The sequence below is a fragment of the Hibiscus syriacus genome, unplaced genomic scaffold (assembly GCF_006381635.1).
Source record: "Hibiscus syriacus cultivar Baekdansim isolate YM2019G1 unplaced genomic scaffold, ASM638163v2 tig00110410_pilon, whole genome shotgun sequence".
NCBI classification, from domain to species: Eukaryota; Viridiplantae; Streptophyta; class Magnoliopsida; order Malvales; family Malvaceae; genus Hibiscus; species Hibiscus syriacus.
The window spans coordinates 859059-876562 of NW_024062726.1; the positions used below are offsets into that span (position 1 = coordinate 859059).

General features: G+C 36.4%; 1 pseudogene; it reads right to left on the minus strand.

The window, feature by feature from the left end:
- Positions 1–13615: 13615 nt before the first annotated feature.
- Positions 13616–14308, minus strand: LOC120124036 (annotated as a pseudogene).
- Positions 14309–17504: the final 3196 nt, after the last annotated feature.

Here is a 17504-nt window from a genome sequence, read left to right on the forward strand (position 1 = left end):
ATTTTTTTTCATGTAATTTCCTCTTCTCTGTTACCATTGCTTTGAAATCGAATATCTGGTGACTGTGCGAAACGCATTTGTTGACTTAAAGCTTTGGTGTAACTAATAATACCTTACTATTATCTGTTATCAATTGTTCTTCACAATTGCATGTTCATTGTGTTACATCTTTCTTTCGATACCCTATCTACCCAATGTTTGACTTGTGCATTTTTTTTATTTTTCCTTTGATTTATTCAATATCTATTTATTATTTCTTATCTAATTTTTTTACTTTTTAAGGATATTTTCAATCGATCAAGGGTAATTCATTCGAATTGATTTTTTAAATTTAAATTTTCACGATTAAGATAACTGAGAAATTAATTACTATCAAAAGGGCGGTTCAAGGGTACTAATCCTTCCTTAGCCGTAACCGACTCCCGAACTCGACATATTTCTGATAAAACGAAGATCAGGTAAGATGGTGTCCAGTCAACCTAAATATTGTTTTTAAAATGATCGGTGACGATTTTAACATTTTATTTAAGTCGAAGCCTAATTTCGGGCTCAATCGAAAGACAGTTCTGACACTCCCCAAAAGTTTTATTCAATGGATTATGAGGTGTGTTACGTCTGTTTCTATACAAATTCTTTGGAATGGGAGCATGTATAGTAGCTTTACCCCTCTCGCGGTATTTGCCAAGGGGATCTTCTCTCCCCGTAACTTTTTGTTGTTGTGTATGGAATGACTCTCTCATGCAATCTAGCGTCGTATTACAAACGGAGATTGGAAGCCAATTTATCTCTCGAGGAATGGATCATAAATTTCGCATTTGTTCTTCGCCGATAAACTGGTTCTTTTTTTTGAAGCTACCGTTAAACGAGTCTGGGTTATTAAGGAGGTGATGGAAGGTATCGTGACCGTCTTTCGGTTAGACCTAGAATTAGGCTTCAACTTGAGTGAAATGGGTTAGAGTCGTCACCGATCATTTTAAAACGATATTTAGGTAGATTGGACACTATCTTACTTGATTTGCGTTTCACCAGAAATATGTCGAGTTCGGGAGTCGATTACAATCAAGGAAGGATTAGCACCCTTGAACTATCATTTCGGTACCAATTAATTTATCGATTGTCTTAATTGCGAAAATTGAAATTTAAATTAGAATTTAGAACGTTCGATTCGAATTACTTACGTTTGATTGGTTTAAAAGTATCCCTAAAGTCAAAAATATTGTTAGATTATAAAATAAAATAAAAATTAATATAATAATGATAAAAAATAAATAAAATAGATAAAAAAATACTAAAAAAGAAAAATAATTAAAAATAATAAAATGAATGATGTAAGTTGCATGGGGTTGCATGGTTCCTCCACGTGCATGGGGCTTCCATGGGAAAAATGGGACCATTGGGATTTGTCTTATTAAGAGATGACGAGCTACTACTGGGGGCCCACCACCATTGTTGTTTGAATCAAGTTCACAGTTTCACTTCCACAATAAGGAGTTGTAAATGTAGAGTCGTAGTCCAATATCACCTATTGGAAGGGTTTACTTCTGAATTTCCAATTAGCAGCGGCGGGAACTTCAACAAGAGGCATACCTTTCTGTTTCCAACCGGCCAAAGCACCGAATGCATTGAAATGAATTTTGGTGCCGCTGCGGAGGTGTTTAAGAACCAAACAACTTTCACCGAAAATCATTTCTGGAAAGTGAGACGTATGGAGGTTTTGTTCCCATTGTTGAAGAGCCGAGGAGTTGAGAATAGAGCGTTTACGAAACTCGATCACCCATCCATGGATACGCAAACCTCGCCTTCCATCTTTCAAAAGCTCGGATCCCGCTGATTTTAGGTCTTTCTCGTCTACTTCAACTTCCAGTTCCATCTTCGCCGATTATACCAGACTTCACGCCTTCCCTTTCAACAATAGTTTGTTCCCAAATTTCTGATAATGACAACATTCATAAGAGGGAATCCGAAGAAAGGAACGAACCGTAATATTTCACAGTTCATATGCTGTAACATTATTCCAAATTCGAATTTAAAACATGAATGTATCTTCACAATATGCAGGAATATAAAAACATAAACAGAGCGAAAAAATCAAAGGAAATATACAGATATTGAAAACCTCCCTTGTTCCTCTTCTCGTCACATGGCAGCACTTTCGAAGCGAAGCTCACAGGCTTAAGCTTGGCCGCTCACTCGTGAGTGGATCCAGAGCCTTGGCTCAAGAATGAGCTGTGAATCGATCTGGTGGCCACCTCTTGCGCCATTTGCATTTGATGCTGGAAAGTGGAAAATGGAAACCATGGAAGGAAGATAAAGAAGGCAAAGTGAGAGAGAACCCCACGCCCAGTGTCCCTCGCGGTCCCCCTCAGATGGGAATGAGCCCCCTTAAAAAACAAAAAGAAAGTGGGATTTGTTTTTTAGTGGGGGTAGTGGCCGAGAATTGTGGAGAGGTGGGTGGTGCATGTGGTTGAGATAATGGTGGGGTAGTGGGCTTATAAAAATAAAATTAATAGAATTAATAATAATAATAATAATAAATTATTATTATAATAATATTTTTTTAAGTCCGATAAAAAATGGGTGTCTACATAAGGATTTTGTAGTTGCTCTGGACATCGGAATAGTGAAGCTAAAACCAAGGTGTTCTTTTCCAAAAATTGTGAAACTCAGGTGCGATTCATTATTACTCATCAACTTGGGTTTGAGGAAGTCAAGAACTTAGGCACCTACCTGGGAGTTCCGCTTCTCCATGGCAGGGTTACAAACGCTACTTATAAGTATCTAGTTGATAGAGTGAAGAGGAAACTTTCGAGTTGGATTACAAAATTACTCTCGTTAGCTGGAAGACTAACGCTTGCAAAATCAGTGCTTCAAACAATTCCCTATTATGCAATGCAATCGACGAAGTTACCGAAAGGAGTTTGTGAGGCCTTAGAGAAGCTGATTCGACATTTTGTGTGGGGCTCTAATGAAGATGGTGTACGATCTGCTTTGCTTAATTGGGACACGATAAAGCTTCCACTACAAATTGGCAGGATGCAGTTCAAGGATCTGGAAAGGCAAAATATTGTATTTCTCATGAAGATTGGGATGCAGTTAATTAAAAATGAGGATAAGATCTGGGTCATAGTACTTCGGGGTAAGTATCGGTGTGATGCAGATTGTCCAGACTCGATAGCTCGATTGAGATGCTCTCGTTTGCGGAAGGGCTTGACTTGCATATGGGATGATCTTTGAAGTAGCATATTCTGGAATGTTAGAAGTGGAACTGGAGTTGACTTCTGGCACAATGTTTGGCTCGACGATATGGGGCCAATTGCAGATTATTGTTTACACAATATGCCCCAACGGCCAAGTCCTGTTAATTTTATGGTTAACGAGGTAGGCTAATGGGATCGGAACAAACTGTCATGTGTGCCGGAGCAAATCGTCAACAGGATAATATCTATTTGTCCATCGTCCGCAAGTTTGGGAGAGGACTGCCCGAGCTGGCGCTGGGATGTTAATCATGAATTTTCCGTGAAGTTAACTTATGAATCTCTCTCGCCGCCCTTGCCAAATGATTCTTCGCCTTGGAAGGTAGTGTGGAGGCTGCCGATGCCTCAATGGGTGCAGGTATTCTTGTGGTTAGCTCTTCATGATCGCTTATTTACCAATGGAGAGCGTTATTGACGGCATCTAGTTAACTCTAGCCGGTGCAACATTTGTTGCAATGGTGAAGAAACCATAACCCATGTTCTTCGTCATTGTACGCTCGCCAGGTGTGTTTGGCGTCGGCTGGTCTAAGGGGATAAGTTGCAGGAATTCCTAACAATTCCCCATGTTGAATGGATTATTAAGAATATCACTAACCAAGGCTGTTTTGGATTTAATGGAAGTAACTAGGAAACCTTCTTTGCCATCATCTGTTAGCATATATGGAAGAGGAGGTGCAATGTGATTTCCAAGGCAGATTACTTAGATCAAGAGGATATTGTTGTTCAAAGCCTTAGAATGAAGAATAAAATTGTTGAAAATTTTAACAAAGGTGATGCCACTGCAACGATAGTTCCACGAGCAATGATTCGATGGAAACGTCCGACTATGGGGTGTGTTAAAACAAACACAGATGGTACCGTTGGCGGGTTAGAGAACCAAACTGCGGCAGGGGGTGTACTGCGTACTGATCTCGGCCAGTGGATTTGTTATGGAATTCAGGTTAATTTCCACCAATAATAACAAATTCCTCTTGAAAACTATTATCTAGGTAACTAGTGTAAAAATGATTGTACTAAAAATCACCCCAAGGTAGATTCCCAAGAAAGAGGAGGGGTCACAATAGTCCCTCTTAAAACCCACTTTCCTTAGATAGAACTACCAAGACAAGTAATTTTAATAGGACAATAATTAACAACAACTATACCCGACAATAGCTATTAAATATACATAAAAGAGAACACCAAAATTTAACGAGGTTCAACAAAAATTATGCATATGTCCTCGAACACTACTAAAATAATATTTCACTAATAGAGAAAATATTACAAAGAGAGAAAGAGTACAAATAGCCTTTAATAGTGAAGAATACTTATATTTGTGGGATGTTAAATTAAGGAGAAGGATGACTCTATTTATAATAAAAGAATTTCCCCTCCTCCTTATACATAACTGTGGGATTTTGCCAAAAAACTAACAAATCTCCACCTTGGCAAATTCCACACACATCTCTCAAAAATACAATCTTCAGTAGTGTCTGCAAATTCATCTTTCAATTTGTATCAATATTGACCAAGTCTACACAATTTTTAAACTTAACCGCAATTACCACTTTTGTCGACATATCAGTAGGATTCTCAGTGGTCCGAATCTTCTGGATTATACTCCACATTCTTCTAGAATCTCTCGTACAAAGTGATATCGAACATTGATGTGCTTCATCCTTGCATGGTAAACCTGGTTCTTTGCTAAATAAATAGCACTCTGACTATCACAATGCACTTTGATGTGCTTCTGTTCCATTCCCAATTCACCAAGCAACCCTTGAAGCCAAATTGCCTCCTTCACAGCCTCTGTAACTGTCATATACTCTACCTCTATAGTAGACAAAACCACTGTTGACTGTAAGGTGGACTTCCAACTGACTGGTGCCTTTGCAAATGTAAACACATAACCAGTAGTTGATCGACGTTTGTCCAAATCACTTGCATAGTCTGAATCACAATACTCAACTACACACTGACCATCTTGTTTGTCATGCTGAAAGACCAAACCAACATCTACGGTACCGCAGAATCTATTTCACAGCTTGCCAATGCTCCTTTCTAGGATCATACATATATCTGCTCACAACCCCAACTGGTTGTGAAATATCGAGTCTCGTACACACCATTGCATACATCAAGCTACCAACAACACTTGCATACAGAACCTTTGACATGTATTCCCGTTCTGCATCATCCTTAGGTGACACGGATGCACCGAGCTTGAAATGAGGAGCAAGAGGTGTACTAACTGGTTTTGACTTCTCATTCACGCAAAAACGTTTTAGTACCTTCCTCAGATATTCTTTCTAAGACAAACAAAGCCTCCCCAATTTCTTATCCCTTGATATCTCCATGCCTAGAATCTTCTTCGCTTCACCAAGATTCTTCATCTCAAACTCCATGTTCAATTGAGTCTTTAGTTTCGCAATTTCTGTCTGACTCCTGGAAGCTATCAGCATATCATCAACATAAAGAAGAAAATAAATATAGGATCCATCTTGTAGCTTGCGTAAATACACGCAATGATCATATTTGCTTCTTGTGTACTTCTGCCCTATTATAAACTTGTCAAATCGCTTGTACCACTGCCTTGGAGATTGCTTCAAACCGTACAATGATTTTTCTAATTTGCACACCATCTTTTCTTTTTCAGCAACTTTGAATTCATCTGGCTGAGTCATGTAGATTTCCTCAACCAAGTATCCATGTAAAAATACAGTTTTTACATCCATCTGAACTAGTTCCAAATCCAATTGCGCTACCAAAGCCAACAAAATTCTGATGGATGAATGTTTTACAACTGGAGAAAATACTTCATTATAATCAACTCTCTCCGTTTGAGCGTAACCTTTAGCCACCAATCTTGCTTTGTTGTGGATGTTATTGTTGTCGGGAAATCCATCTTTCTTTGCATATACCCACTTGCACCCAATTGCCTTCTTTCCCTTCGGAAGACTAGCTAGTTTCCACGTCTGATTCTTTTGAAGGGATTGCATTTCTTCATTCAAGGCGATCCTCCACCTTTTATGTTCTAAACTTTGGACTGCTTCATTAAAAGTAGCAGGAATGTCATCAATTGCAATTGGTGATGCAAAAGAGACCATATCAGCATAACGAGTAGGTTGTCTAATGATCTTTTTTCTCTTTCTGAGTGCAATTGATTCATGTTGTTATGGAGGTTCTTGGGTCTGAACCTCTTCTTCATCTGACTCTTCTTCTACCATAGGAGAGTCAACATCAGTTTCTTTATTGGTTGGGACAATTCTGCTTCCTTCAAACTCTACCTGTTTGGGAGTTCCATCTGTCTACTCCAATTTTTCTAAAGTCACCTTTCTCAACATGGGAGATTCATCAAAGGTAACATCCATGTTGAAGATTATTTTCTTTGTTTCTGGACACCAAAGACGATAGCCTTTCACACCAGAGGTGATCCCCATAAAGATCGCTTTCTTTGCTCTTGGATTCAGCTTTGACTCCTTAACATGGTAGTATGCAGTGGAACCAAACAAATATAAGGAATCATAATCTGTAACAGGTTCTCCAAACCATTTCTCTAATGGTGTTTTACCACCAATAATAGTCGATGGTAAGCGGTTAACAAGGTAACAAGCATAGACCAAAGCCTCAGCCCAAAATTTTTTGCCTAACCCAGCGTTAGACAACATACACCGAACCTTCTCCACTAATGTCCAGTTCATACGCTCTGCCACCCCATTCTGTTGTGGTGTATATCTGACAGTGAAGTGCTTGACAATACATTCATCTTCACAGACTTTCAAAAATGGATCATTTTTGTACTCTCCACCATTGTCTGTACGGAGACGTTTGATTTTTCTACCTGTTTGAGTATCCACCATCTTTTTCCATTTAAGGAAAAATCCTAGCACCTCATCCTTTGTCTTCATTGTATACACCCAAACTCTCCAGGAAAATCATCAACAAAGGTGACATAATAGTGTGTTCCTCCCAATGAAGTTGTCTTGGAAGGTCCCCATACATCTAAATGAACATAATCCAAAATACTTTTAGTATCATGGATTGGTGTACCAAATTTCACCCTCGTATTCTTCCCTTTGATGCAATGCTCACAAAAAGCTAATTTGCAAGTCCGAGCACCCTTCAATAATCCTTGATCTATCAGAAATTTCAAGGATTTTTCACCAACATGCCCAAAGCGCATATGCCATAACCTGGTTGCTTCTGACTCTTGTTCATCAGTAGAAGATGCCACTACTACTGTCCCAACAATTGTACTACTGAAAAGTAATACACATTGTTTCTTTTTCGGATTCCCTTCATTATCACCAGTGCACCAGAGACAATCCTCATAATCCCATCTTTTGCCCTCACTTCTAACTTTTTAACTCTAAGGTTCCAACAGAGATGAGATTTCTCATTAAATATGGTACATAATGGACACCTGTTAAGGTTTTGATTGATCCATCCTGATTCCTCAAGCGAATTGAACCAATCACAAGTGTGTCAAGAGGGGAATTATTTACTGTGTATACAATTCCACATTTTAGTTCTTTAAAATCAAAGAATCATTCTCTATTGGGGGTCATATGGTGGCTACAAGCTGAATCTAACAGCCATGAACTAGAACAGCTGGTTGATGGCGTAGCAGCGAATAAGAAATCTGAATCTGCATCATCATTGTAGACACCTATTTTGTCTGGGCTTTAAAAATTATTATTATTATTATTATACTTAATTAACTAATTTATATTTTAATGCAGGCCACATACATACTCGAGGCATCTCCCCAGCAGTTTCACGATATGTTCACCAACAGACCGCATCACGTGCACCATACTAACAGTGACAAGATTCAAGGATGTGGGTACCATCCTTAATTAGATTTGTGTGCATGATGGAAGGCTAAAAAGACAAAATAGTTAGTGGAAGCTATAGACCCACGCAACTAAATTCTACCTAAACTTCACCTAAGCTCGTCATTTCATACCAAACACAAAGAAATTTTAGATGCATCCATGAAGATTAGGTAAAGATATCAACCATAAAATACGCAAAGGATTCGAAGACAGAGGAGGGGGAGCAAGCAAAAAATACGAATGGAGGGGGAAGAAAAAAAACTGTAAACAGGGGAAATTCATTGTAAACAAATAAAAAATCAGTATGTGTAAAGGGAACTCTTCCTCATATTCTTGAAGGAAGCATTGTAACAGGGGGCTTTCTTTTCATTTTGATATAGGAATATAAAGTTTTGAGGTATTTTTCTTTTCTCTTCTTTCCTTTCGAATTTACATAGAAAATTAAGTGTAATAAAAGGTTTGGTCCTGCTCGCCCATTTGATGATTCGAATCAAATAAAAAAAAGCTCATATTTCTCTTTCAATCAGGAAAGCAAATATAGAACAATCAAGCAACCAACAAAACATAAACAATTTCGTGTTTTATCATCTATTCGAGGAAATCAACACCACTCGAATAAAACCAAAATACAAAATTAAGTAAAAGGCAAACATATTCAAGAATAGAGGTTTTAGTGTTTTACCTCATTTATTCGAATTATTGTCGATCTTAAAACCATTGGTGACCGGAGTGATGGCTTTGTCCTTTGGTGGAGCTATCGAAGAAGGAGAACAGGGAGGCTTGCGAAAAAGAGAAAGGCGCAGAGAGGGGGAATGGGTTTCAATTTGGTAGAATGATATTTTAGGTTAAATATTAGGTTGGGTAAACGGCAGTGTTTAAGGTCTAGGTCAGTTTGTTTTCTTGCGTGTGGGTTATCTTTTTAATGAGCCATTTTAGTTTTCATTATAATACATATTAATCCTCAATCGTAAGTTTATGTGTTTATAATTTTATCTCTGTATTTTGTGCGTATTTGATTTTAGTCCTGAACGCTAATCTTTTTCTTTCGTTTATACATTAGAGCTCCAAGTTTTCGCATGTTTTATTTTAGTCCACTGTTTTTAGTTAATTTATTTTTGTATTTTTAATATTTGGTTTGTTATTTTGAAAATTTTCCATTTAAATCCAATACATGTTTAGGAATTTATTTTTAATTTTAATATTAGTAATTATGTTAATTTATTTTAGTCCATAGATTTAGATTGTAAATATTTTAGTCATAATTCAGAGTTTTTTTAGATTAATTCTTTAAATTTAAATTTAATTTAATCTAGTCCTTTGTGGCTTTATTTACATACTTGTACATGTGTGCAACATCATTTGTATATTATGGTTTAAATGTTTTATGTGGAATAAATGTAAATTATATTAAATTATTATTTATTCATATATTAACTTAGGTTGTTCAATATTTATTCTTTTGTTTTATTCCCTTAATTATTTAGTTTGTTAATCTTTGTTACTTCATGTTGTAAATTGGTATTTAAGTGTCGTGTTAACATTTATATTAATCTTAATGTATATATAACATTAATTTAAATTTACTTGATTTTTGTTCTAAGTATGTAAAGTAGTTTTAATTATATTTACTTAATTAGTTTATCTATCATAAAAGGTTAAATGTTATTTAATTTATATTGTAAATCGGTTTATTTGTTATTTATTATACTTTCAAAATCTTATGTGTTCATTTGTATATATTTTACTATTCTAACTTTTAGCAAACATTATTTTATTGGTTTTAATGTTTTATGTTATTAATATGTATGTTAATATGTGTACTTGTTCGAAGTACATGCTATGATTTAAAGGTTTTGTGTGATAATTATGTTTCTTGTATGAATTTTGTTTATTTCAAATTATGTATATATGTATGCATATTATGTTACTTTCTAACTTTACACATTCATGTGTATATTTATTGGTTATTATAAAATGTTTATTTATTAATTAAATTCAAATATATTTTCTTTTATTAATTAAATATATTTATGTGAATGTTTTAATGCATTTTTATTAATTTATTTTATTGAAAATGTTAATATTCATTTTTATTTTAATATGCGTTTGAATATTCTTTTATGAATAAGAAACAGATGAGATAACTTTCCTGTAGGATTGCTAATATCTAGATTTCTTTTCAAATTAAAGAATTTTCTCTAATTAATTAATTTGAAGCAAGTTAATTAATGTTCAATAAATAGATCATATTTTAACTTGATATTTGACTCAGGATTTCTACCATTACGACAACGTATAAGCGACACAGTACCAATTTTGGGCGTTGTGGGAGTGATAATCCTTCCCCACGTGTAACCGACTCCCGAACTCGTTTTAATCGAATCTTTAGTAAACGCAGACCAACTTTTGTCTTAAAAATGATTTTTCTTAAAATTGTTTTTAAAAGACGTTTTTAAGTATTCAATCTACCTAACCTAAAGGTTGATGGCGACTCTTTTTCAATTTTATACAAATCAATTCCAAATCACCAAATTTTCCAAATTAAAGTCATAACTGTTTTTAAATAATAAACAATTGTTCCACCTGAAAAACGGTTATGACAGCTTGGCGACTCTGCTGGGGACTTTTTTTTTAGAGAGTCAAGATGTAAGTTACTTACACATTGTCATTGTGGTGGAAATTATGAGTTCAAGTCTTTAGTTAACTTATGATTTATTTATTGAAGTTTTTTTAACTGTTTCATTTTTTATTGTTATACTAACATTTGAATCTTTGCTTTTAGATCTGTCCAAGTTTTTGTCGAGTTGTTTCATTTTCCTTTGGAGTCAAAGGATTGAATTTCCTCCTCACACACATCACGTGCATTGGCATAACATGAGCTCTAAACCCGAGTTTCATTCCAAATTAGTCGGGGTGAATGCTTTACTCTCGTAAGAATTTATTCTTCGTATGAGTTTTAGCAAATAACCCATGGGATACATACTTTATTCCTTCGTAGGGATTTATTCCTCGTATGGGTATAAGGCAGTGAATCCTATCGAATTGAAATCGTTCCGCTTGAAACCTGTAATGGGTGAGGATCGAGAGTTTGGCAACCCAATGGGGCACCGACATCAAGGACAATTCGAGTACCTTTTTCCTTATAGAGTCGAAACCATGCATATAGTGAACCGTAGAATGGTCACCCTAGATATAACTATACTGAATCTCTGTCTGTCTGAATCTCTGTCCGTCAGTAGGTACCCAAAATAGGTATTCAATCTACCTAACCTAAAGGTTGATGGCGAATCTTTTTCAATTTTATACAATTCAATTCCAAATCACCAAATCTTCCAAATTAAAGTCATAAATGTTTTTAAACAATAAACAATTGTTCCACATGAAAAACGGTTATGACAATCATACTCGACCACATTTGATTCTGAGACAGCCTTTCCCCTTTCAGATTTGCCTTTATTCTTTAGCCTGGGACATTATTTCTTCCAGTGCCCTTTTTCTCGACAAAAGGTGCATTCATCTTTGCTCAATCTAGACTTTGACTTCAATCTCCCTCTCATTCCTTTATTCTGACTCTTCGAACGACCTCTAACAACAAGAGCTTCTGCTTCGACACTTGTGTTTTCTTGTTTTTCTTTCTTTCTCAATTCATAACTATACAAGGCATCAGTTACTTCACTGAGAGACACATCAACCTTCCCATGAAGTAGAGTAGTTTCAAGATACTCAAACTCATCAGGAAGTGATCCCATCAACATCAGAGCCAGATCTTCGTCTTCAAAAGTCACGTCCATATTCATCAGATCAGTCACCAACTGATTAAAGCTAGTAATGTGATCATTCATAGTGATACATGGTACATAGTTGAAGCGGAACAATCTCTTTTTCATGTAGAGCTTGTTCTGACCGCTTTTCTTCAAACATTTCTCCTCCAGTGCCTTCCACAATTTACTTGCAGAAGTTTCCTTAGAAAATGCATACTTCTGCTCTCTAGAAAGACACGTTCGAATAGTATCACATGTCAATCTATTGATCCTCTTCCATTCTTTCTCCTCAACATCATCTGGTTTCTCTCCTTCAATAGCAATGTCTAGACCCTGCTGAAATAAGGCATCTAGAACCTCACTTTGCCACATGTCGAAATGACTGGTGCCATAAAAAATATCCACTACAAATCTAACATTTGTCACAACATTTCTTGCGGATGTTTTTGTGTCGTCTGCCATTTCTGCTACAAATTATATTTAATAGTTGTCAATGCGGAATGCCAATTAACCCAAGGAAATTTTTTCTAATGTGGAAGATCAGCCTAAGCCACAACCACAGAGCATACTAAAATAAACCAAGAGCTCTGATACCAATTGTTGTGGAATTCGGGTTAATTTCCACCAATAATAACAAATTCACCTTGAAAACTATTATCTAGGTGACTAGTGTGAAAACGATTATACTAAAAATCACCCCAAGGTAGATTCCCAGAAAAGATGAGGGGTCACAATGATCCTTCTTAACACCCACTTTCCTTAGACAAAACTACCAAGACAAATAATTTTAATAGGACAATAATTAACAACAACTATACCCGACAATAGTTATTAAATAGACATAAAAGAGAACATCAAAATTTTACGAGGTTCGGCCAAAATTATGCCTATGTCCTCGAACACTACTAAAATAATATTTCACTAATAGAGGAAATATTACAAAGAGAGAAAGAGTACAAATAGCCTTTAATAGTGAAGAAGACTTATATTTGTGGGATGCTAAACTAAGGATAAGGATGGCTCTATTTATAACAAAAGAATTTTCCCTCCTCCTTATACACAACTAATGTGGGATTTTGCCAAAAAACCAATAGGATTTTAGCTTAGGGTCGTGTTCTGTTCTAAACGCTGAAGTGTGGTCTATCTATGACACTCTCTACCATGCCTGGGAGCTCGGATTTAGGAAAATTGAACTTGTAACGAACTACTTGAAGGCGGTGCGTATTCTTTCTCAAGAAGCTTATTCCAGTGACAATAGGGTGATCATTCTCTTAATTCGTGAACTGTTCAGTAGAGATTGGGACACGAAGATCAGTCACATTTGTCGCGAAGCTAATTTACTTGCGGATAAGGTTACTAAGTTGGCGAGAGGTGCTCCGTTAGGGGTTCGATTTTTCCATGATCCCCCTCTTGAAGTTGTAGAACTAGTAGTGCAAGATCAAGTTGTTGTTCACTAGCCTTTTGTTTTTATGTATTACCAAAAAAAAACTTTTATTATTATTGTTTTAGCTAATTACATTATACGTTTTTATAAATTTTTTACTATTGATTTTATTCATAAGTTATGATTTTTATTTAAATTAATTTCTATATTTTTGAAAATTTTAATTTTATCTTCAAATTATGTCCTCATCTTAAATTGATCCTAATCTTTCAATTTCATCTCAAAATTATTCAAGTATATAATTAATTTTAACCATAATTTAACTTATGTTTCAAACATATTATAATATGACCTAACAATTTTATTAAATCGCGATTAGTATATATATTTTAGAAAGGAGAGCTACTGTGAGATTTAAACGCGGAAATTCTTTCCGGTGAAGGTTTGACCGAACTGCCAATGAGCTGGTGCCGTGTTCCGGGTAGTGGAAGTTCGTCTGTCACTGCTCGTGACTCTAAACAAGAGTGCCTAGCCCACCAAAACGGCGTTTGATTGCCAGTTCTGACACTAGTTACGGCGCATGCTCATCCAACCGGTTTTGGTTCCTTTGATGCTCACCTTCACAATATCCCTTGCACCCACAACGTTGGTGACAAGAACCAGGTTGAAGTAACGGAATCCGTTGATGGTGAATCTTATTCCCCCTTGCTTTCGGCATGACACTCTAAAATAGATGAACAATTGAAAAAAATACTCTTTGGCTGCTAAGAAAATTATGAAGTAAAAGAGGGATTTTACTGACTCGCCTACGGAAAGAGCGATTTTGAGGAATATAGGCATGGAGAGATCAAAATGAGGGCGTGGAGGGTTGCACCACCCGCCATTGTCCCTCGGGAGAGCATAATTAGGAGGGCAAAAGTTAGTGGCAGTGATGAAAATGGAAGGGTTGTCGGCGTGACACCATCTCGGGTCGTTTGCACTCTTGATATCAAAACAAGCACAGTATTTGAAGTCGTTATTGAAAAGTGACGTGCTTAAAGCCATCGCGTTCAGGTCGTAGCCTTGGCTGTAGAGATTCCCATACCGCATGCACCGCCTAGAAAAGAAAAGAAAAACCAAAATTTTCAGTCACATTTTAATGGAAAATGCAATGCGAAAAAACAAATAAACAAAACAAATAGAGAGAGAGAGAGAATGGTGATTGTGGGGCGTATGGAAAGTGGGAAGATGATAGGGGTACTTATGGAGGAGTCGAATTGTTGAAATGGGGGGAAAGGGGTTAAAGTGTTGTTGAAAAGGTAATCAAAGTGTAAATATATTTAAAGAGTATATAATTACTTTAATAATACAACATATAATCAATAATCCAGATTTGGCAATTTGACCAAAAAATCATCCTATTAAAAAAATACTACCTATTAAACACCTTTTCTAATTATTTCTCGAATTAACACCTTTTTTCAGGAGAGAGAAGGAGGCGCACGGTAGGAGATGTGCCTTAGTCGAAGGGAGGGAATGTGTGTCGTATGAAACACGCCTTCCATGAGAATTATAAATGGTGCATCCTAGGAAACGTGCCTCCCTTTAATGGCTCATCATACAGAACGTGCCTCCCATGCCCAGTTTAGGGTTTTATGTTAAAGTCATTTTAGGATTTTTGTAATTGGTTTTAGGGGTTTTTAGTGGTTTAAGGTTTTTAAAAAAAATTATGGTTAAAATTGATTGTATGGTAGAATTTTTGTGTTAAAGTAGGGTAGGGTTAAAGTTGATTATATGTTAGATTGTAAGAAATAAACGTTAAACATTTAATAGGAAAATTATATAGATAGACGAAGGGTCATCTTGTAAAATAAACAAGCTGAAATCACATTAATTGAAACTCAAAGAAAATCAAATAACAGAAGTTGAAACATTAGAAAATATGATTACACAAGTGGTGGTCAACGGTTACATGTTGATGAAAGAGATAGACATTTTATCCTATTGTGGTTGAATTTTTGCAATAGCTACATCTTAAGTTTTGTCTTGACGTCTCTCGAATATCTATATCGTAATGAATTCGAGTGGATTTTTGACGATCTAGCTTCTTTAATAAGTCAGGATCTGGAATAATTGGAAGCCAAGTCTAAACCTCATTTGGGCCTTTGTCATTACATTTTGGGGAACTCATATTCATATACATTGAATACTTGTGAAAGTTGGTATATGGGATCCACATAACGTTTATAGTCTTAACGAGAAAATGAGCAAACTTATATGACAAGATTGACCAATTCATGCTATTAGAAAGACCCACACAAGAAAACAACAAACATGTCTTAATTTTGGCGATCAACAACGTTTAGCTCCGCAAGTCTATTGATTATCGATTTTTCTGGGGCATAAAAAACAACTCCTACATATATCCCGATCCCCATCGTTTCAATTGCTTCAGCCGGAGAGTCAAGATGAGTTACAAAGACTATATGTTTTTTGCTGTTCTCTAGAAGTAACTTTTTATAGGCGACCCACATTCTGACTTTCTTTTACTACAACCTTTGTCTTCACTCTCTTCTCACTTTAACCTTTTTTCTCTTTTGCCTTCGACATGTTCTCATAGGTCTCACCACTCAACATAGTCTTCAAATAAATGAAGTCTCTACTAACCATCGAAACATGCCCCTCCACACATGGCCCAACAGGAATATCCACATCCTTAATAACAGTTATGGTCAGGCCTTCCAAGCTATTAATTTCTTTGATTGGAACATCCAAGAGCCTTGACTCATTTGAGACCCAAATCTCTGCCCCCGTTACATTTTTTGCCACATAGCCTGATATTGTTCCACAGTTAACCAGCCCATCACATAATTCTAATCCATTAGTCGAATTCACCGGAACCTCAATCATACCAGCACAGATGGATCCACTAGGACCCCTTTGCTTTAGTGGATCGTCCGCTCTAGCCAAATCTTCTCCCTATTCACCACTCTCCTCCTGCCAGATGTCACGAGCTGCTGACTAGCTCCTCCTTTTGTCCTCAATTCCAGCCAACACATTACCTTCTAAACCGTTCGATGGATTCTCGATAGCAGCATCCAGAGCCTCCTCACCTTCTCCGTCGGGTGGCAACCAGTCTTTGCCGAACACATGCTCTTTTTCAAATTCTTCCATTTGTATTTTGATGATAAAGACTCTACCATTGACCACAAATGCAACCTTTATTGGAACTATAGACGTATAGAACTTCAACAAGGACCCTTTCAATATCAAAACGATTTCATTGAATGGTGTCTTCATCTACCATAATTAAACTCCCCTGTCTATTTCCAAGTTCTATAAAGATGTGTTTGTTCTAGACATGCAAAATAATATATTTGAGCACTAGTCACACTCTTGCTCTTCGTTTACCCTCAAAACCATTTAATAACTCCATTTCATCAAACCAGTCTCGCAGAAACTCCTCTTGCCTTCCCTAGTACCTTGACATCTTGGCTTCATCACTGAACTATACGACTACCCACAATCCATACCACAGACTTACCTTTACATCGAAATTTTCAGAGCGGAGAGCTACCTTCATAATTTCTGGATTGTACATCAACTTTCGCTCCTCCATTCAAGATCAAGATTGGGAACTGAATGAGGTTTGGGGCGATGTTTTCTACTTCGTTGTTGTTTTTTGACCACTCTTACTACAACATCCGATAGTGCGCAATCTTTGAACTCCCGAGTATGACTTTCCCACTTCTTAGCGACAGGTCTAGGCACTCCAACGAATGCTTCCTTGAATGATCTTGCGTCTTTTATGGCCGAGACCTCCCTCGGAGACTTTTCCCTATGGACAGTCTTGTTACCTCCGTACCTGACAGGTTTCTTTGCTAAATAGCCCTGATCGAGGACCCATCGATCAATATTCTGTCTCCACGTTCCACCGCAATCTTTGTCGGCTTATTTACCGATAAATCACCTTTTTTTTTGTACATGTCAGACAACATTAGAGAAAATATTACCGATCTAACACTATTTGCATAAAGACGCGGATGATAATCCGCGCCTTTTATAATTGTATCCAAATTTCTCGGCTTTTAAACTTTTACCTATGCTATAAATAAGACGCTCTCAACCCATAAACATTACTCATCAATCAAGGGCGGATGCACTAAGCCCCTTAGGGGTTAAGTGCATCCCCATTGTTTAGGAAAAAAAAAGTGAAATTTAGTATAATATGTTAAAGAAAAATAAGAAAAATAAAAAAAATTTACACCACATTATTTTTAAGAAAAGAAAATTAAAATTTTAGACC